This window comes from Bacillus rossius, assembly GCF_032445375.1.
Source record: "Bacillus rossius redtenbacheri isolate Brsri chromosome 4 unlocalized genomic scaffold, Brsri_v3 Brsri_v3_scf4_2, whole genome shotgun sequence".
Lineage (NCBI taxonomy): Eukaryota > Metazoa > Arthropoda > Insecta > Phasmatodea > Bacillidae > Bacillus > Bacillus rossius.
Genome location: NW_026962011.1, coordinates 1,896,220 through 1,919,251, shown reverse-complemented (window position 1 = coordinate 1,919,251; position 23,032 = coordinate 1,896,220).

Here is a 23,032-nt window from a genome sequence, read left to right as displayed (position 1 = left end):
ATTGAAAAAATCAACAAATCGTTGTTCGTTCAATAAGAAATACATTTTAAAAATGTAACGCAAGAAGTAACGACAATTATCGTTACTTTAAGGCAGAAAAATGTAATTCAGTTACAGTTACAGTTACTGAAAACTTAATATATTGCGTTACCACGATCGTTACCATAAAAAGTAACTGTTACAAATAACGTCGTTACTAGTAGCGCGTTACTTCCAGTCCCTGCGTATTACACTAAAAGTCCTGTGTCGGACTGCACATTTTACTGAAGGACCCCACGGGGTCGCGAACGGTCGATTCGGGCCGACCGGGGAGCTGAATTAAAATGATATGGCTATAATTACCTATTGTAGTTACTAGTGATGTTGGCGCGAAAGTTGAGGGCTCCCCGTGCGTGAGCTGCCGGCCCGGGCGAGTGCTGGATGGCGACTGACTAACCTCCCTGGCCGCCGGGGCCAGGGAGGGGGGAAATTCCGCGGGAAAACTGCGGAGCGCGGGAAGATGACTTCGGCCAGTTTTGTGAATGATAACACTTTATAAAATGATTATTAAATTAACATTAATTATTAATGGTTTTATGACTTATTAGTTTCTGTTTATCTTATCAACTGCATGAATAAATAATACCCTTGCGCAGTGCCACACCCGGCCGGGCGCTTTGCACACGTAGGGGGCCGTGACTGACGTCACGCCGTTCGAGACACTGCACTATGTTGCGCGCGCGGGCGCGTTCGAGGCGCGGCACTGATCAGGTGTTGAGGACACATAACGGCCTGTGCTCTCAGAGGGAGCACCGACGACGGCGTCAAATGCCCCCCCCTCGACAAGGCCGTTCTGTGTCTCAACACCTTACACACACACTTAAAGATACGCCGGCACACTGACCTGGTGGACCCGTGGCGGCTGTCCATGGGGCGGCATCAGGTACCTGTGCGTCAGCGTCAGCTGCGGCCGAGGTGGGCAGCGGCGGCGTGGCAGCGCCTTCGGCGGCAGGCGGCGGCACGTTCGAGGTGGCGCCCTCAGCGGCAGGCGGCGGCGCGCCCGAGGTGGCGCCCTCAGCGGCAGCCGGTGGCGCGCCCAAGGTGGCGCCCTCAGCGGCAGGCGGTGGCGCCCTCAGCGGCAGGCGGCGGTGCGCACAAGGTGGCGCCCTCAGCGGCAGGCGGTGGCGCGCCCAAGGTAGCGCGCGTGGTGGCACCCTCAGTGGCAGGCGGCAGTGCGCCCAAGATGGCGCGCGTGGTGGTGCCCTCAGCGGCAGGCAGTGGCGCGCCCAAGGTGGCGCGCGTGGTGGCGCCCTCAGTGGCAGGCGGCGGCGCGCCCAAGGTGGCGCGCGTGATGGCGCCCTCAGTGGCAGGCGGCGGCGCGCCCAAGGTGGCGTGCGTGGTGGCGCCCTCCACGGCAGGCAGCGGCACGCCCAAGGTGGCGCGCGTGGTGGCACCCTCAGTGGCAGGCGGCGGCGCGCGTGGTGGCGCCCTCCGCGGCAGGCAGCGGCGCGCCCAAGGTGGCGCGCATGGTGGCGCCCTCAGTGGCAGGCTGCGGCGCGCCCAAGGTGGCGCGCGTGGTGGCGCCCTCCGCGGCAGGCGACGGTATGGCGCCTTCTGCGGCGCGAGTGGGAGCACGGCCGGTTTGCATCGCGCCCACCCCCCGTGAGCCTTCACGGCAGTTGGGGGCGGCGTCGGGGCTGTCAAGTCCGCCTCGGTGCCTTGTGGCACGGCGTTGACAACCTGGTGGTCTGCCAGACTAGGTCGAAATGTGGCGTTATTGAGACGAGCAGCCGCGCCATGTCCTTTCTCGGTGACTGGGGGCGGCATCGTCGGTGGTGCCGGAGGTGGTTTTCGGGATCCGCAGTGGCGCTGCGTGTGATCCGCCACCTGGTGATCCGGCCGACTGTGTCGCAAAGTGGCCATTTTGATGAGGCTTGCGTCCGCGCCAGTTGCTTCTTCAGTGGCTGGGGGCGGCGTCGTCGGTGGTGCCGGAGGTGATGTTCGGGATCCGCAGTGGCGCTGCGTGTGATCCGCCACCTGGTGATCTGCCGGACTAGGTCGCGATGTCGTGGTTTCTCGACACGCGGCCGCGCTAGCTGTGCTCTCGGTGGCTGGGGGCGGCGTCGTCGGTGGTGCCGGAGGTGGTGCTCGGGATCCGCAGTGGCGCTGCGTGTGATCCGCCACCTGGTGATCCGGCCGACTGTGTCGCAAAGGCAGTTTTGAGACTTGCGGCCGCGCCAGACGCTCCGTCAGTGGCCGGGGGCGGCGGCGTCGGTGGTGCCGGAGATGGTGTTCGGGATCCGCAGTGGTGCTGCGTGTGATCCGCCACCTGGTGATCCGGCCGACAGTGTAGCAAAGTGGCAGTTTTGAGACTTGCGACCGCGCCAGTTGCTCCTTCAGTGGCTGGGGGCGGCGTCGTCGGTGGTGCCGGAGGTGGTGTTCGGGATCCGCAGTGGCGCTGCGTGTGATCCGCCACCTGGTGATCTGGACTAGGTCGCGATGTCGTGGTTTCGTGACGCGCGGACGCGCCAGCTGCGCTCTCGGTGGCTGGGGGCGGCGGCGTCGGTGGTGCCGGAGGTGGTGTTCGGGATCCGCAGTGGCGCTACGTGTGATCCGCCACCTGGTGATCTGGACTGTATCTCCCTGTGGCTGTGTCCGCTGGCTCGATCGCCACCTGCTAGGCGACAGGGGGCGGCGTCGGAGGCGGCGCGTCCGCGTCGTCCTGACGTGTCCACCCGATCCCCGCGTGCCAATTGTATCACAGGGGCTGGATGGGCGTGCCTTCCTCTACCTGTGGTGATGTCGTCTCCGCCCCATATGGCGGGGGCGGCGTCGGCGTCGGGGGCGGCGACAGCGTCGGGGGCGGCGACAGCGTCGGGGGCGGCGACGAGGTGCGGACGGGTGTTTCGGTTGTTCTTAAAGTGGGCGGCATCTTGGCCGCGACAGCGGCGTGGTGGCTGGCCGTGTGTGGAAGCGGCGATGCGTGCTGTGTCATGTGGTACAATCGTGGCGGCATCCAGTCTACTTCCGGCCCCTCAGAGTACTCTGCGGTGACGTCATCCTCCCACTCGTCCTGTTCCTCGTACTCCCAGTTGTATCCTGGGCATGGGTAGCCCTCGCTTGCCCATGCCTTGTAGGCCTCCTGGAAGTCGTTCATCTTCAGAGACTCATGGTGACTTATGACCTTGTTGCTCCACTGTGCTTGGCTCGCGGCTGTCCTACGTCACCCCTCACAGCTGACCTGAGGGTGGAGCGTGGTGGGGAGGGGTGGTGAGCGGAGTGACGTGCGGGCTGAGGGGTGGTACCGAGCGGAGGAGGGGAGGGGTGTTGCGCGGGGTGGGAAGCGGAGGAGGGGGGTTGTCCGGCCGGCGCGGCGCCGCACCGTCGCGCGGTGTTGCCAAGCTGCGCGCTGTTGCCCTATTCCTACTCGAGCCCTTTGTCTGCTAATTTTTCCGTTTCGTTTTCTTGGCTTGTTTGTCGAAAGAGTTTGGTGATGTTCTAGCCCCACGATGGGCGCCATTTTGACGCCGTCCCCATTGCCTGATCTGAATTTTACGTGAATTTTATAGGTTCGATGAATTTTAATCTCAAGGGCTGGGTTCCTGGCCTCGTGGCTGCAGGCAGGGATGCGTCGACAAAGGGCTCCCCGGGCTGTTATGGCCTCCCAGGACGCCTTATTCATAAAACACACGCGTACTTTAAGCTGTTTTATTCCGTCGCACACTTTACACGTTACACGCTCACTCAACTGGCCGCTTCATCGTCGACCTAAGCTCCGCGCACGATGAACCTGTTCCGGCCTATGTGAAAGTCCGCGGACGCAACGTGAAATGCGTGGGCGATTGGTCCAGCAAAATTACTTATTATAACACACTACACTATAGTCACTGTGGTTAGTCCCGCACAGATGGGTATACAAAGGCGGCTACTCCGCATGGTGGCTGGGGCCACGTTGCGCTGGGTACGGGCGCGGTGGTATCCTGCAGGATATCACACGCATGACCGTGGCACGTCCCAGTTAATGACTCGTCCTTACACTTAGGTACGCGTTTGGCGCAGTGCCGCCCCGCGTGGGCGAAGAACTATTCCCCGAGAGGGGATTTCACTGGCGTGAGGCGCAGGTGCCACGAGGGGTCACCTAATTGATTACGTATTACACTAAAAGTCCTGTGTCGGACTGCACATTTTACTGAAGGACCGCGCGGGGTCGCGAACGGTCGATTCGGGCCGACCGGGGAGCTGAATTAAAATGATATGGCTATAATTACCTATTGTAGTTACTAGTGATGTTGGCGCGAAAGTTGAGGGCTCCCCGTGCGTGAGTTGCCGGCCCGGGCGAGTGCTGGATGGCGACTGACTAACCTCCCTGGCCGCCGGGGCCAGGGAGGGGGGAAATTCCGCGGGAAAACTGCGGAGCGCGGGAAGATGACTTCGGCCAGTTTTGTGAATGATAACACTTTATAAAATGATTATTAAATTAACATTAATTATTAATGGTTTTATGACTTATTAGTTTCTGTTTATCTTATCAACTGCATGAATAAATAATACCCTTGCGCAGTGCCACACCCGGCCGGGCGCTTTGCACACGTAGGGGGCCGTGACTGACGTCACGCCGTTCGAGACACTGCACTATGTTGCGCGCGCGGGCGCGTTCGAGGCGCGGCACTGATCAGGTGTTGAGGACACATAACGGCCTGTGCTCTCAGAGGGAGCACCGACGACGGCGTCAAGTGAATCCAGACTGGCTTATTTTCATTGGATTCGGCCACCACACTAAGTTTTGCGAACTATTTCCTAAACCTCAACATTAACAGTAAACAATTAAAATGGCGGCAAAAATATAAATACCATTGATATGAGATGTATTATGGTTCACAATGACAAAACAACTTTTCTGACACAGATGGCAGTTAGATAGCTAACTTATGTTAATATTTAATACTTCTACAGAATTTCAAATAATAAAAAATGTCAGTATACTAATTACACCCCAGGCGTCATAATTTCACCCCAGATTACGGTACATATACTTATAGAAGTCACCAAGCCATAACAAAATTTAATTGCACTTTTGATCGCTAGTAGGGCTGCCTGAATTGAGGTGGCATAGTAATTGTAACCACCTCGTCAAGCTGGTAATGCCGTTGCATAGAGTAAGTAAAGGGAGAGGCGCCACTCCCATAGTAATGATCGTTTACTTAAATTTGTAAACAAAACCCTTGCGATCATACCATTTCTTTGCAACTTGACAACGAAAAAATTACAGCCAGATACAACCTGATAGTTGGCACCTTTGTAGTTGCCATATTTTATATTTTTTCGATAAAGGCTACTGATATTGTAAAATTGCTTTATGTTAGTCCTTATAATGGGACGTTAAAATATTTCCACAATAGAAAAAAAATTCCGCAATAGAAAAAAACTCTGGTTCAAGGTGGATTCGAACCCGCGACCGATAAATCTGAAACACCATGCTTTTATCCGCACAACCACCATTTCATATCATTAATAATTATACAAGAATAGATACTTATTCAATATGTTTATGCACTAGTAAAGTTCAAATTATACAGCCAGATTGAAACTGATGATCGTTAAGTAATTAATTTTATTTCTGTTTATTATATTTATTTTCCATTCCATTATTTATTTTTAATTTTCAACTTTTAAAACAGTAGCAGGTAATATGGAGACCGACAGGCCAACGTGCTCTAATTTTCGTTTTCGGCAATATGCCACGCAGCATCTAGTTTTCAGTGATATTAAAAAAATATATACTTTTACTTTCAAATCCCACACAGCACAGGATATCCTACGGATATCCATATCATGTTCGAAATGTCCACTATATGTCCCGGACATTCGTGACAGCCTGTGGATATTCTATGGATATCCATAACAAATCTGTTACAGATATTCATAAGGTATTGTTTTTGAAAGAAAAATATTTTGTTATTACTTTATGGAAATTATTTAATTAAGTATTTCATAAGTAAAATCTCATTATTGCTGTAATTTGTATTTTTGAAATTTTATCCTTCCAAATGTTTGTCCACAAGGTATATCCCACAGATATCCATGGAGGATATTCTGTGGCTCAGATTGCGCCGTTATTTTGTTTTCTTTTATTGTGATTCTTGAAATACTCTTTGTCTTGATGGTCTTGAATGATGGTAGCTAAATATTGTTGTGTTATTTTAAAGATTGATAGAGTTCGGTTTTGACTGCGAGTGATGACGGACGTTCCTGCGCTTACTCGCGGTTAAGTTGGACAACTCGTTAAATGCAGTATTAGCGGAAGACATTGGCTGTATCCGAATACATAGGGATGCGTCCTTAGCACACACATCCCTACATCCCTTAGCAAATGCAGCCACAATGTAGAGGACGCATTTCTAATGGATGGATAGTATCCGAATACTTTTACTGCTAGCACCACCTGTTGACTGTCAGTCGTACTAATGTTCACGCAGCCATTTTGTGTAGGGATATCTACGAATATTCAGCAAAACGTAAATAATAAATACCTACCAATTAAAAAATAATGTAACGTGTATGTTATACATGTTAGCGATCCAAATAAAATACATTTTATAAATTGTAAAATTTAAAAATACTTATGAGTTTTGAATTATCCTTTAAGTTTAAATTCGTATTTTTATTATATTTATTAACGTCTTCATTGGTCTCTGTTTAAGTTATCACTTTCGCTTATAATGTTTTAAACAAATATTATGCTGAAAATCTGAAGTAATATTATACACAAACAAAATAAAACCCGATTCCGAAGCTAATGGATGTAGGGACGCGTTAGTGAATGCGAGTGTCGCATCCCTAAAAATCTCGAATTAGTGGATGCGTGAAGGGATGCATCGGCATCCCTTGTGAGAATTCGGATTCAACACAAAGATGGCCGCGTCCACTACGATGCACTTTTAGTGGATCCCTTAGCTAAGGGATCCATTAGGCCAGTATTCGGATACAGCCAATGATTATGATCGTATGGAGGTAGTGTCGCGCAATGATGTAAAGCGGAAAAGCATAAGTGAAACCTGTGATCTGATTGAACGAACAAACAAATCATGCAAGCGTGACGTCCGTTTAAGTAATTCTTTGGGCGAAGACATGTCCGGCGACGGACGAGGCCGGGTGGACGATCAACAACGTGGAAGTGGGTACGTACCAGGTGGGAGCGCACGTTACCCTGATACCTGTAGCGGTCCTTTCATTGTAGTAGTAGAATCCCTTGATAGTAATATTGGAAACTTGCACCCGATTGCTTTAGGTAAAAGATTGCACCCTAATCGTTACATATTGCAAATACAACAAGCAGGTCCAAAACGGCTGAAAATGTACTTTAGTACGGCGACAGCTGCCAATCAATTTCTGAACTCTGATACACCAGGCAAGATGAACCTGCGAGCGAGCATCCCCATGGGTCTGACGAGGAAACAGGGTATCATATATGGTGTTCCTTTGGATGTTAGTATGGAAGAGGTCCTCGACGGATATGAAAGCGCTACCCACAAACTCCTGCATGCGGAACGTCTCACCAAGCATATCCAACGCGATGGGCAGGATCTTCGGGTACCCATCAAGCCCCTCAGTCTCACCTTTGAAGGACAAACGCTGCCTCCATATATTAGTATTTTTAAAGAAATTTACAAAGTGGCCCCTAAAGTCTAGAGTGTCACCATGTGTTATCAGTGCCACCGATTTGGTCACACTGCCAAAAACTGTCGTTCCACGACTCCTCGGTGTGCTACCTGCCTTCTTGTCCATGGACAGGCCTGCCCGACAGTTGATACACCACAATGTGTTAACTGCCGGGGACCACACTCGGCTCTCAATAAAAAGCTCTGCCCCATGTGGGAACGTGAACGTGAAATCAAACGGCTAATGGCTTATCATAATCTTTCGTATGCAGATGCGACAAAGAAGTTACCACCCAGTCCATGTGTACCGGAACAACAGGTCCATTATCCTATAATAGGGTTCCCTGTTCTGCAACCCCATCTCCCACATACAGTTTCCACCTACAACAGTACAACCGCAGAGGTTCCCGCACCACAGCCGACGTTTACTCACGTGACCCAAAGCACCATGCGACGTAAGACTGTGCCAACACGGCCCGATGGCTATACCACTTGTTACAAGGCGATCCCACCCGTCATTCCGCTGGACTCCCACACAAATGGCGACATTCGCCAATATTACGCGCAGTTCCGTCCTGAAGTGCCAGACATCACTATCGGACCAGTACACAATCCACACGCAGGTGAACACAACCTTGAACAACCGCCACCTACCCCTACAGGCACCGAGCACACTGTTCCTAATGAGAAAGTCCAGAATATCGTCGATATGATTGAGGGCTTGGTCAGCACTGCAAAGACCGATCATACGTTCGCCGTCAACAAGGATACCTTGATGGAGGTTCTCCTCCGCATTTTGAACCTATAATTTAATCTTCTTGTACCATCTCACTTCCTTTCAACCTTAAGATACTACAATGGAACGCTAGGTCATTGATCGCTAATCGATATCCCATGGAACACTATCTACACCTACACAACGTTGATATTATATTGCTATGTGAAACCAGACTTACGGACAAATATACAGTCAGGATACCAGGATATCACCTATACAGATCTCACAAACCTGACCGGGGTACTGCTATTTTCGTGAATAAAAATTTCAGTGTAGCGGAAATATCGATTCAATATCCATCCCGTGCTGACAATATTGATGCTGTCGCTATTCAGATCCATCACCGACACTTCGTATGGGCCATAGTGTCGCTCTATGTCCACCCCAACTCCTCCATTGATGCTGATACATGGGACCTTTTCTTCCGCCAATTTCCCACCCCTGTAGTGATAGGTGGGGATTTTAATAGCCACAATTCCTCTTGGGGTAATGCTTATTGTGATGCAGCAGGCCGGACGTTGTTTGAATTTCTTCATACCTCGAGCTATATGGTCATGAATGACAAACGCCACACTCGGTTAGGTTGCTACCAACAACAATCTACTGCTATAGACCTAACTCTCATTTCTACAGATCTCGCGGGGCAACTTACCTGGACTGTCTTAGAGGACAATTGGGGGAGTGATCATTTTCCCATATTGTTGACTACGCAGGTCGTCCAACCTTTACCTCCTCAACAGTCTCCAGCAACAGCCAAGTTTCGTACCCATCAAGCTGACTGGAGTAAATTCCACAGCCTTCTGGCCGATATCGCCCCTTTTGCGGACATAGGCCCAGGAACGGTAAATGCATGTTATGACTATTTCTACACGCAAATCTTGCATGCCGCTCATCAAGCCATCCCTATAACATGCCAGACCGCTTGTCGTAAACGTAAACCCACTTGGTGGGATGATAAATGTCAGACTACAAATACTGCACGCCTTATGGCCCTTAAAACTTATAAACACTGCTCCACTCTCAGTAACTACATCGCATTACAGAAAGCACAGGCAGTGGCGAAACGGACATGGAAGGGGGTGAAAAAGGAAAAGTGGCACGCCTTCTGCACATCATTTTCGCGGTCTACTCCCCTGCCACAATTATGGAGGAAGTTTAAACAATTTCGGTCTAGCAAAGATTTCCCTTATGTGACTCCTATCCCTGATGTCATAGTACCGGCCTTTATGCGGCATATTGCCCCGGATTATGTTCCCAATGCAGATATACATTTCACTCCGCCTAAGCCGCCCCTGAATAGGTATATAGATCATACTGCCTTAATTATGCCTTTTACACAGCAGGAACTACAAACTTGTATACGTCATACTCCTAACACGGCGCCGGGACTTGACAAAATCCCATATGTGATGATCCGGAACCTCCCTGAGAACTGTACTTCATACTTATTACAACTATATAATCACATTTTCGTTCATGGTGTAACTCCGTTAGCCTGGTGGGAATTCATCGTAATTCCTATTAAGAAGCAGAATAAACCGCTGTTAGCCCCTACTTCTTACCGGCCCATTGCACTCCGCTCATGTCTTGCAAAGGTTTTTGAAAAACTATTGAAAAATCGGTTACAGTGGTGGTTGGAAAAGAATAAGCTCATCCGACCTGAGCAGTTTGGATTTCGGCCAGGTATCGGATCACACGAGGCCATTCTATCCTTATTGTCAAAAATTCATGTTGCCTTCAAGCTAAAGAAAATATGTACCGCGCTCTTTGTCGACCTGGTATCCGCTTTCGATAATGTTAACTTGACTGTATTGTATGAGAAGCTGTGCCATATTGGAATACCCACTCAAATTATTAAATGTGTACACGCTCTTTTTTCTGTCCGACACTATTACCCAATCACGTCACAGACACCATCGTCTGCACGCATCGTCTATAATGGCCTTTCACAAGGCAGTACATTGAGCCCACTCCTGTTCCTTTTGTATACCCAAGACTTAGTTTATCACATTGGCCGTACATCCTATAACATTACTTATGCAGATGATATCGTGATATGGGCCTATAATACAACATATCAGGGAGCTCAGGACACGCTGTGTGACACTCTCCACAGGCTTCAGGCATGGACTGATAGCAATGGATTAGAAATATCCCCGACGAAAAGTAAGGTCGTGTTTTTTACGAGGAAATATAAACCACACAATTTTCCACCCTTCCAACTGCTGGGTCAACCCTTACCGATTGTGACAGAAATTAAATACCTAGGTGTGTTATTTGATCATCGTTTGACGGGTAAAGCCCACATTAAATATCTAACGCATAAATGTCGGAAGCGCATTGATCTGTTAAAAGCTCTAACACACCGCACGTGGGGTGCGGAGGTCAAATTATTAAAACTATTTTATATTACCACTATTCGGTCGGTGCTCGATTATGGCTGTTGTGTTCTTTACAACCTCTTTCCCACCAGGAGTGCTGAACTGGAAAAGATACAGAACGTTAGTATGCGGATCATTTTAGGTGCCTTCCCTTCGACGCCTATCTCATGTATGCAATTCGAACTGGGACTTTTGCCACTAACCCTCCATAGAAAGTGCTTCCTGGGGAAACTTTGGATACGCTCAAGGGCATCTCATATTGCCGGTTATATGCGGGCGGTGGACAAACTGGATTTGGATATTCCGGACGCTCTTAAACGAGCAAAGTCCCATATCGTTTCTACGCCCTGTTTAAACAAATATACTTTAACATATGATATTACGTTTCAATCGTTGCGAACTCAGGTCATAGGTAGTAAGGAACAACCGTCATATCTAACCGCTCAGGAGTTCTACGAAAGCGTGAATCACGTGCATTTGCATCGAACTATATATACAGATGCTTCCAAAACAGACACAGGGGTAGGAGCTGCCTATTACGATAGTCACAATAAAACTACTGGCTTATATAAACTGCCCCCTATAACTACCATTTACTATGCTGAGGCGTATGCGGTATATAAGGCATTGCAATATGTGCTCCGAGAAAAAATTCACCAATCTATTATTGTGACAGATTCATATAGTTTAATTCAGTCTCTCAATTCCACCCCCCTTCCTCGTGAACCTGTGGTCTGGCTTATTAAGGAACTTACACTCACCTTGTGTAGACTTAACATCAGTGTACAATTTTTCTGGATACCTAGTCATATCGGGATTCACGGGAATGAAATGGTAGACCGCCTGGCCAATTTGGCTCGATGCTGTGGTAGTACGGTTCCGGCGGTATCATATAATGTCCTTCTCCCTTACCTCGACCGGCTCATTATGAAGGAGTGGGATGCCGTATGGCGACGCTATGCCAGGGATAACGCAACCGTTTACGCGTCCTTATATCGACATAGACCGGTCAGCACGGATATCGTCTTTGATAATCAGCCGCGTCACCTCGCTGTCTTATCATTTAGACTCCGATCCAATCATACTGCTGCCCCTGCCCATTTGCATAAACTCGGTATTCAAGACAATTCTGACTGCACATGTGGTGCTGTCCTGGCGGATGTTAATCATTTACTATTTGAATGTCGTTGTGTCCGTTCGCGGGATAACCTCTATGCTCAACTTAAGAGTCTTAATTTGCCTTTGCCCATGGCGTACCCTTCCTTGTTGTTTACGTCTACTTGTGAGGTCTGTATCGTGCTGTCCCATTTCCTATTCGAGAATGGCATCCACATATGAGTTAATGGTAACGTCCTTGGGTCCCCTGTCCTTGGTGACCGGTGTATTATATTAACATTTGACCTTATTCCATGGCCTTCTTTCCATTGGTCGATGGGCCTCGACCGAGAAGATAGTTAGCAATGAATAGTTCCTGCTAGGTATTCCTACTATGCCCCTCCGCCTACGTGCGCTCCGCCTGGTATATATTTCAGTTGGATCACGCTGGTGTTGATCTCTAGAAGAGGCGGTTTTTTGCAGCGAGATATTGAAGACATCTGGTTGTGAGGGACCATAAGACGTGTTGACCACGTGCGAGTATAGATCTGGTTGTGGGCGAAAGCCGTTAACCAACAAAAACAAAAAAAAAAAAAAAAAAAAAAAGATTGATTTGTATAATCGTATCTAGAGCATATTGCAGTAAAGTAACAACACTACTGTATTAAAAAAAATTAATTGAAGATTGAATATCCATCTGCTGCAATTCATTAGGGCTTTGTAAGGTGCGTAAATATATTGTACAGTAGCCAAGTCTGCACGTGGTGATACAATTTTGTTAATTTTTTACGTCTGTATTATAGTATTTGACTTTATAGTACATGAAGTAAATTACTGTAATACTGCGTAAAGATGAAGCTTGCTATTCACCAGATTTGAATATTTTGCTTCCAAAAATTACTCCGGAAGGTATTTCTAAAACCCCTAACTTGGGCACTGAAGTGACTGAATTAAACCACAACATTGCTAACTGGGCACTTGAAAATAATATAAGCCATGTTGCATTATCGGCTTTGTTAAAAATATTGTAAAATCATCCATGTCATGCTGAATTGCCATCAGATGCGCGAAGCTTTTTGGGAACACTTAAGCATAATGAAATTTAAAAAATCAGTCCAGGAAGCTACTTTCATTTTCGACTGAAAAAAGAATTGGAGCATTTTGTAGAAATTTTGGTAAATATGTAGTTGGGTGGTATTTGCGGAAAAAAAATGTTAAAAATCCGAAAATACTTTTATTATATGCTGTTTAACTTCCTCTTTTCATTAAAAGCGGCGGAGGTAAGAAATTCCAAATACTTTAGGAGATATCAAATTTTTAAATTTGATCATATGTAGTTCAGCGGTATTTGCGAAAAAAATGTTAAAAATCCGAAAATACCTTTATTATATGCTCTTCAACTTCCTCTTTTCATTAAAAGCGGCAGAGATAAGAAATTCCAAATACTTTAGTAGATATCGAATTTTTAAATTTCATCACAATACCAGTGCATTCATGTGGCGTTCATGTTTGTTTCTTGTTTACGAGTATCTGTTTTTTTATTGGATAATGATGTCACTTGATTGTTCGTGATAGGCCATAATTCAAATGAACCAATACGTTTATCATGATTATCAGATTGTTTACTAATTCTGTGGCTTTATGGAAATTTTTGTCAACACCGTATGTGGTAAACATAAATTGATTACACAAAAGTAATACAAGCCCCTACAAAACTCCATCATCCTGCATGTGATTACAATAGTACCTACAAATTTTCTTCACTTCTGATAGCCAACTTTTTTTTTATTTGTATATTAAGAACATTTGTATGTTGAAATGTATCCTCTACATTAGCGCTAAAGCTGCTGCATGACATTCAGTTGTACTGGAAAGTTGTTTAAGCAAACTAACATATTTCATAAGAATTCCAACTCAAATATTTTATTTTTTACTTTTATAGGAAACTTTAAGAAACATATTATCTTGACAGTTGTGTTGATTTTAGGAGTGAATTTACTTGTGTAGGCTTGTAATTATGAAAATCTTTCACCCTGAAACCAGAACCAACTGTTTTGAAAACTTATTTTCTCCAAAATTCAGTGGAGAAAATAATTTTAATGATACTATCTTTTTTAAATTTATTTGATAGACAATTTTCCATGAACAGCATTGTTCCTTTTTGTAAATGGCGGATTCGTAATAAACTCACAATACCAAACAAATGGGCTGTTTAAAACAGTACAACAATACAATGTGATCAGAACATATAGGTCACTTAGGGCTACTTTTGCAACTCTCTATTAAACTCTCTATTAAAGTGTGTAACTATTAAGCTAACAGAAAACTTGTGATTAACATCTTTTACAAGTCTTCGTTACTGATTAAGTTTGCGTTAAAGTTTTCGTTATGATTAGTTTACTTAATGAATGGTTTTTGCCAATAAATATGACGGTGTGCCATACTGAATTGAATGGCTCATGTGTATATTAAGGTCAGTGGCGTAGCCAGGATTTGTGTATGGGGGGTGTTAAGAAGCTTGCCCCCCCCCCCCCGTATTAAAGTGGGGGGTCGGGGGGGTCCTCCCCCGGGAAAATTTGGATTTTAAGGTGTAAATTAGTGCTATTTTAGCTTACTTAAATGTAAATATTGTAATGGTAAAAATTTTATTAATTTTAATATGAAATTTGTTTGAGTGATGAATAAGAAATTAACTATAGATTTGGTGCTAAGGGGGGGGTTTGAACCCCTAAAACCCCCCCCTGGCTACGCCCCTGATTAAGGTTAGGTCCACTGTTTACAACTATTCTCACCCCGTTCTGCAGAATGGAGGTAGCCTATAACACAAAATCAAGGCCCTTCTTCGCTGAGGTTATTAACAGCAGTCGCTCTCTCTCATGACCTGTACATTGTTATTGGTCCAGAAAAGACAATGCGCACTAGTTTTGCTTGATTTAACGCCTCTTGACACACATTGCAGCCCCTTTCTGGGTTTTTTTAATGGTGAACAACAGAAAATGTGTCATTACAACCATGTGAATTAGCAAATTTGTTATTGACTTATTAACTTACAGGTCAGAGAGTATGCTTTTAGGCTATTAAACAGTTGGAGTTTAGTTTTCACTAGAGATGTCACTTATTAAATGTGATATTAGTAATGGGCTGTGTGTTTTTATTTTTCTGTCAACTTCTCTTTTGATCTGCACACAGATCTGGCTGTTTATTGTGGTGTGGGTCATTTTATATGTTTATGCTAATAACAATAAGGGTGTTGAGTTCCATCAGTATAATTATTATATCAAGCATATTTCTAAAGAGGAGTGTAATTGATTCAATGTTTTGCTTTTAAGTAGAGCAGGGGCATTAAGTCCCATGTCTTGATGATACCTAATTTAAGCTGCTGTAGCAGTAGCAGTAGACCATGAACAACTGAAAGGAAAGATTTTACAGCTGTAAGTAGCCCATTTTCTTAGACATTCGAAAGTTCACCGGATCCGAAGGACTCACCCAATTTGAAATGCTGACACAGCGCCAGTTGTCGCCACTTCAACTAAGGTTGTGAACATCAAAGTACACAACTTGTGTTGATTATAATTTATTTCACACCTGTTGCGACCTAAAGTGTGCCGCATCATTTTACCCGTGTCTACCTCCCCAACAACATGAAAAATTGTTTTAAGCATTATTGAGTTACATCCTGTGGGTGTGTGTGTAGGTGTGTTTGTGTAGGTGTGTGTGTAGGTGTGTGTGTGTGTGTGTATATATATATAATTATGTATAAATGTATTTTCTTGAAAAGAGGTTATACATTTCTGATTTTGACTGTTATGATTTGGTGTACCATATAGAATAATTGCAAATGCTAGAATGCAATATCTACGTAAAACTTAAGTTTTTTTTGTGTATATATTTGGAGAGGTGTATGGGGTTTTTCAGTTAAAAAGCACTGGCTTTAAAAGTGTCATGCATTTGGTATTATTTTGTGTTCCAGGAGAATCCAGAGGTTTAAGCTGCTGCAAGAACCAGCATTGCCTTGAATTGTTTATTATTAATTCACAAATAAATACTTTTCCATACAAATACTGTATATAAAGTTTTATTTCTTGACAAAAATAAGATTTCCTAACCAGTTTTTTGTATTGTGATCAGTGTACTTAAGTGTTTGTATGATTCTAAATTTTGTGAGGCCTGGAATTAGTAGAATGCTGTTCTTTGGTGTAAAATGTAATTAATTGTGTGCCCTTTACACACTACATTTAGCAATTTAAAAAATAAAAAATGCATTTCAAACACCTTGTAAACCATCCTCAAGTGCTTTTAACTAGTAACAACAATTCAGATAACACAAATATTTAATAAAAAGTAAAACAAATTACTTTTTCACAAAAAAATTTCTCTTAATAGGCAAAAACTAATAAGGTAAAGTCTAAATCTTTTAATTGTAATTTAGTCATATCCAGTGGTGGATCTAGATTTTTACTTTTCTGGGGGGGGGGGGGGGAGGGCGGTCGGTCACAAGGGTCGAAAGGAACGTAATTTTAGCGGGACTGTATTTAACTCCTTGCAAATTTTTAAGGTTCTGGGGGAAGGGGGCACAAGCCCCCCCCCCCCCTCTTAAATCCACCTATGGTCATATCTACGTTACGTTCATAATGCAAGTTGACGTCGTCCGGCCGGAGGCCGTCTTCAAGCCCGACTTGCGACCGCCCGTACTTAGTCCCGCTAACGAAGCGCGCCCCTAGCCACCCAGTCGGAGTCAAGTGTGCTTCCCGCCACTCCGTACCACAAAGGTAAATTGCGGTAATTACTGAGGGCTCGAGTGCCCCTCGCGTAAAGACGAGTAATTAAGGGAGCCCAGTAATTACCCTAATTTTTACAAACTCTTCACAAGAAAAGTGCGTCGTAGGAGTGTGCCACTTACTTCCGTGGGGAACTTGAAATCACATGTAGCAAGTGCTCCCTTTGCGGCCTTCCGCCTAAAATAATTAAATGACTCTTCCATCATCATTTCCCCCCCCCCCCTCCCTCGGTTCTAACTTGTCTGTAACTGCTGGAGTAGTTGGTTAACTAACAAACAGTCTCCAACTTGACTCTCCTTCCTTTTAAGTACATTTAAATACAATTAATGTAACTACGATTATTATAGGCCTTCTGCCATTAGAATTAAGCCTTAGTAATTACTGTGTGAACATTGTAGTGGTTATGATCTCTTTAAGTTATCTTTAAATAAATATAACAGTAAACGGCGAACTTTGGCGCGCAGGATCAGCCTACCTCTCCCCCGCGCCAAGGCTAGCACGCCAGTATCGAACTACTCGCGAACCGGGCCAGACGTCCTTAGTGCCACGGGAAGCCATCATCGCTTTGCAACCACCAAGTAACGCTGGTAAATATAGTCACTAACCAAACCTTCCTTTTTCAGCTTCCCGTGTTCGTCCGCGTTCATTTACGGTGCAGGGCTTAACCCGGCCGCTCCAACTTAAACTGGGCGACGCGACTCCGGTCCACCGCGCAGTGTCTATTTACGGTACGGGCCGACTCCCGCCCCTCATTTACTACAAGTAATAACATCGCGCACACAAGTGCCGATGCTAACTTCATGGGCATTCGCAAGTAATTTAACACGGACCGCGGCTCCAGTGGCGTAGCGTGCCATCTCGGCGCCTGGGGCGGGAGACCCATTTTGCCGCCCCCATTCTATAGGTGCTTAATTAAAATTAAATTTCACATGCAATGAGGTACCTTTTATTGAAGTTAAAATAGGATGAGCGGTTTTACAAGCGGATTCTACGGGCCTTATGAGCAGCGAAGTCAGAAATAACTTTGTCAAAATCAATATTAGCAGCCAATTCTTGTTCAATCGACAATATAGCCAAGTTTGATAGTCTAGCGGAGCTCATAGTAGATCTGAGGTAATTTTTTATTAGCTTCAACTTCGAAAAACATCTCTCACAACTTGCAACACTAATCGCCAAAGTCAAATATATACGAATCAAGATGACTATATTTGGAACCGAAATTCCGAGATTCAGTTTTTGAATGAACTGGAGGAGCTCCAGTGGTCTTTTACCACTTATATCTTCCTCTGATTCATAACAGGCAGCAACAACAAACTGCTGAAGACGCTTCCGATCCATCTGAAACTCGTCCTTGTGGATGTCTTCTAATACATGGGAAAGATCACACTCGAACTTGCTGTCCAAAAGTTTCGCTGGCATCAAAAATCCGAACTTGTCCGATATTTCTTGAATTTACTGGAATCGATTCGTCATTTCTTGAATGATCTTGTCGAATGATGCGATAATCTCTCGACGGATTTCCTGTTCGTGAGACAAACCTGCATCTTCAGAAGATTCATCGCCATGCATGCGTTTTTTCCTGCGAATTCTTCTCGTTTTGAGTTCGATTCCGAGTTTTTCGCAGAGAGTCTTAGCAAAGTCAATTGCTTCTTGCACGAAACGGTCTCTACTTTCCACTAAGAGGAGTTTTCAAAGCGCAGAGTTTCTGAGCACACTTATCCACACTTAGTCCTCGTTGCTGCAGGTAAATCTGTGCGTCATCTACTTCAGGTAGCACTGCAGCCCAAAAGCCAAGAAAAGTTAGGAAGTTAAATGACTGCATGGCTGTCAGGAGAAGACTGACTCCCAATCTTGTTTTGGAAGTTTGAGATGAATCTGTTAATTGTTCCAGTACCTCAAGAACTACCTCAAACTTATTTTTAAGCATCTTGACAGCTACATGTCTAGCGCTCCAGCGCGTTTCAGTGACTCGTTTTACTGCTTGACCTGTGACGGCAACCAAAGCGTTCCATCGAACAGTTGATGCGGAAAAGAAGGCAAACAGCTTCTCCAGAGTTCCAAAAAACGTCACGGAATCCACTGATTCAGAAGCAGCGTGTACCCCAGCCAAGTTTAGTGAGTGGTTTGTGCATGCAGCGAATATAGCTTTCGGATTCAGTGCTTTAATCCGGGCTTGAACTCCATTGTGGATCCCTGACATTGTGGCAGCATTGTCATAAGCCTGTCCTCTCAGATTCTGTATGTCCAGTCCGTCTGATGTTATCTTCGCGATTATATCGTTGCTAAGATCTTCTGCATTTTTTCCTTTTGGTTCGAAGAAGTCAATGAAAGATTCTACCACGGCGACTTTTTCTCCTTCGATATGTACGTATCGCAGAACTTGGCTCATTTGGTCATTGTGGGAGATGTCTGGTGTACTGTCGAAGATTACGCAATAATATTTAGCTTCTTGAATACGACGGATGATGGTGGATCGAACTTGCTGTCCCAGTAAGTTTATAAATTCATTCTGGGTTTCTGGAGATAGATACGAAACTGAGACTCTTGCTCCCAGCTTTATCTTTGTCAGGTGTTCCATTAGAAGAGGGTCGTATTTAGCTTGGAGGTGCACTAACTCCAGAAAGTTTCCGCGATTGCCACTATCATCTCCTCGAATGTCTTCTCGATGTCCTCTGAAGGCCAGATTCTGTTTGGCTAAGAACTGGATAATATTCAGCAACCTGTACAGTACATCCCTCCACTTCTTCTCCTCACTTTCGAAAACTTCTTGTTGTTTCTGATCGATGGTTGCTTTACAGTTCAGGCGAACTTCCAACTCCTTCCATTTCAAGAAGCTCTGTTCATGGCCCAGGCTATTTTCATGGTCTCCTATTCTTGGATTTAGCTTCCACCATTTGTTGAATCCTTCTTCAGATGCGAAGTTAGAGCCGGAATTGCCAAACAGCTTGCAAGAAAAACAATACAAGGATTGCTTCAAAGGCGAGTACACCATCCATGTTCGGAGAACCTTTTCGCCGTTAGATAATGGTTTGTAGAACCACTCTTTGGTTAGTTTTCGGGTACCGCCTTTCGTTGAAGTCCCTGAGCAAACAACATCGGCAAATTTGGAATCGATGTGCTGTACTGAGTCAGATCCGCGACGTACTAGAAGCGTTCTTACTTCGTCGGTCATAGGAGAAGGCCAGCAACCTACATCGTTGAGATTCACATCTTTGATTTCGGCAGGAGCAGAAGGCACGATTTCAATTATGTCTTCTTTGGCAACATTCACTTTTTCTGCAGGCTTATGACTAGATGCTTGAGGTACTTTTGATGAGTCGACTTCGTCTTGACCCTGCTCTGTGGTGGGACCAGAACTACTTCCAACTGCGACGGCAGGTAGGCCTACGTCTTCTTCTTGTACCTGTAAAATAAGTTATGTATTCCCATGAATATTGGCCGGAGGACACGTTCGAATTTCAAATAAGTATTTTATCTATCACAAAACAAAAAGTGGTTTTGGTGACGGCGCGGTTTGCCGGGCTTATAGGAAAATTTACAAACAAAATTTATTTTGTATGGCAGCTACCTTTTTTAGAGTTTCCCGGCAAAAACTGACTGAGTAAGCCATGTTATAGATGTTATTAAAAGATAAAATGACGAGAAATTTGAGAAAAATCGTTGGCGCCATTTTTGAGCTAAATGAAAAATTATGTTTTCTTTGTATGACAGGTACCATAAATAATCAAGCTATCCAAAAACAAAACAAAAAATATATTCCTAGACTACTACTAGATTTACAAAACATCCCCTATTGAAGTTTTAAATTCAAGTAGCAGGACAAAATTCAGTCGTAAACTTAAAAAGATGTACCTTAACTCAATGTAATTTATGTTAATATACTCCATACGTTTTAAACAATAATCAATGTTCAAACAGCTATTAGAGCAATTTTAAGTGTATTATAAAATAAGATTTAATGAACGAGTGTGACTCCGTACTGGCAGACAAACCTAGGTGAATAGGTTTTGCGAGACTAATGTAAGAAATATTGTAACTTTTGTAAACAATAAATAAATAATAATAATAAATAACTTGAGTAATTCTAGGCCATGCATGATTCTAGATGGAGGAATCATATACCTACTTACACTGGAATCACTTCCGCTGCTGCAGGATGCCACCGAAGACGTTAACGTGGCTTTCGAACCAGAACTGGAACTAAAATATTTCAGTAATGCACCTTGAGACTTCTTCGCATCTGCTTCTTTCTTAGCCTTTTTTTTTTTTTTTTGCGGAATTCCGCACCACTTTCTTTGACTCTTTTCATTTTCAAAAACTAGTTCAAAGATTGGGTAAAGTTCTAAATGTTTAGTTTTAGAAGATTCAACAGTATTTAAAAGATCGAAACACAATCAAAATGACTTTCGTTCCATATCCGAAACACTCGCGAAACAGTAAAGCGTGATTGCGTAACGGTACTTCACGATGCACTAAAACAAACAAAGATCAGTACTGTAGCATGTGTGCTACAGCTGCTACCTTTGATAATGTTTATGTTGGCAGAAATGGTTAACGTATTTTATAAATCTTTCGGATGCCCTGGTAATACGAGTTATTTTGGATTTAAGTTTGTTATATGTTGTTTCAAAAAAGAAATTTGTAATTCTTGTTTAGTCTTATTATTTTTAAGTTTAAGATTTTAAGTTATTAAATTGGTCTGGAAAGTTCGAGGACACTACCGAATATGTTGGTAATCGCTGCGCTAGACGGCGCGCAAGCAGAACAGCTGATTGTGTGACGTCAGGTGAGACGGGCGAGCGGAGTCACCTGGTAGGCCCAGGCGGGCGCGCACGTGAAGTAAAACGCGGGTTGGCCATGGTGATGGTTCCACATCGAAGTAACTGTATACGAGTGTTCCTTTTTGAATATGAACGGGGTTCATTTATATAATTTAGAACGCTTTGGTACGATAAACGCGAGTGGTTGGTGAGGCGTGTGTGAATATCGCGAGGATTTTCCAAGGATGAATTATGTGCGCCGAAATAAACTCCAAGACGGTATGGCGAAGGATTCGTCATATCCGTACAATTACCTGCAGCTACGGTAACGTATAATGGCAAGGGTTTGCCATTAAAAACACTCGTGGTCGTGAGCAAACGAGTGTATTTGGTGACCGGACATCACGACGTCAAAAAGCAAGTAAGTGCCAGCCGTGCCACTGCCCCGTTGACCCCTTTGACCCCTGGTGCGAAACTATAATTTGTGAATTTTTGGGATTTTAATTAACGGACTAATAAAACTGAAACTGGGATTTTACGTTCAGCGTGTTTCACCCAATCCCTGCCAGACCTAGAAGAAAAAAGGCGTCGACCGTTAGAAAATGACTTAACTGAGAAGGGCTTGTAAACCCATAATTTGCAATTTGCTAAATTTTTGATACATTTATTTGCATGTTAAGGTGTGTCAATTTTTTGCTAGATTTCGCCTATGTTAATTGGTATTTACAGCGGTGATACGCCCGGTGCATATCTATATTTGTATTTGTATTAATATGTTCTTATATATTTTAAATGCCTTTTTGGTAATAATATTTAATTTTCGGATCTCCGAAGTATATGATCAAATTATAATTTTTTGGGGGAATTGTTAAAGTATTTTTTTAGTATTATTATATAGCTATTTTTTTATAAGTAGTAATAGGGTATGTATTTTATGATGGATGCGCCGATTTGTGATGAAACGATTTTATGATATATATATATTAAATGTTGTCATATAAATTTTGCGTCTTTTTAACTTGCTGCCTCCTCTCACTGTTCGCAACCTTATTAGTATTTTTTAAGCCTGCTATTAGTTTGGGTTTTAATATTTTTTTGGGTTTACCTGCGCTTGCGGTACGGGGCAATATAGGAGTTTTACTGTGTCCCGGTTTGCGGAAGTTGTTTGGTTTGCCCTGGGTTAAGGTCAAACTTTATAGTACAATGCGTAGTACTAAATTCAATGAGTGCGAAAGAGAGGCATCGACTCGGGCCGACGCGTGAAACAAAATAGTTTGTATGAGTAATTAACATAATAAGGAGTGCCGCTCAACTCGGCTCGCGCGCGCCGGGCGGCGCGGCGTGATGCGATGTTGCCGTTCCTATGTAAACAAACAAACGTTATAAAGAGCTCTGTCAGTGATTTCGCAGTTTTCTTTTAAATAAATATTAAAAAATAGTTGGTGCGCAAAATTTTAGATAAAAATGGAACATTATAGTGTGTGTGACACATGTAATGAATGAATCATAGATCAGATCTCAACCCGCTTCACCGGCGACCCGCCCCCGCGGGCTGCCGCCCGGGGCGGGCCGCCCCCTCTGCCCCACCCACGCTACGCCACTG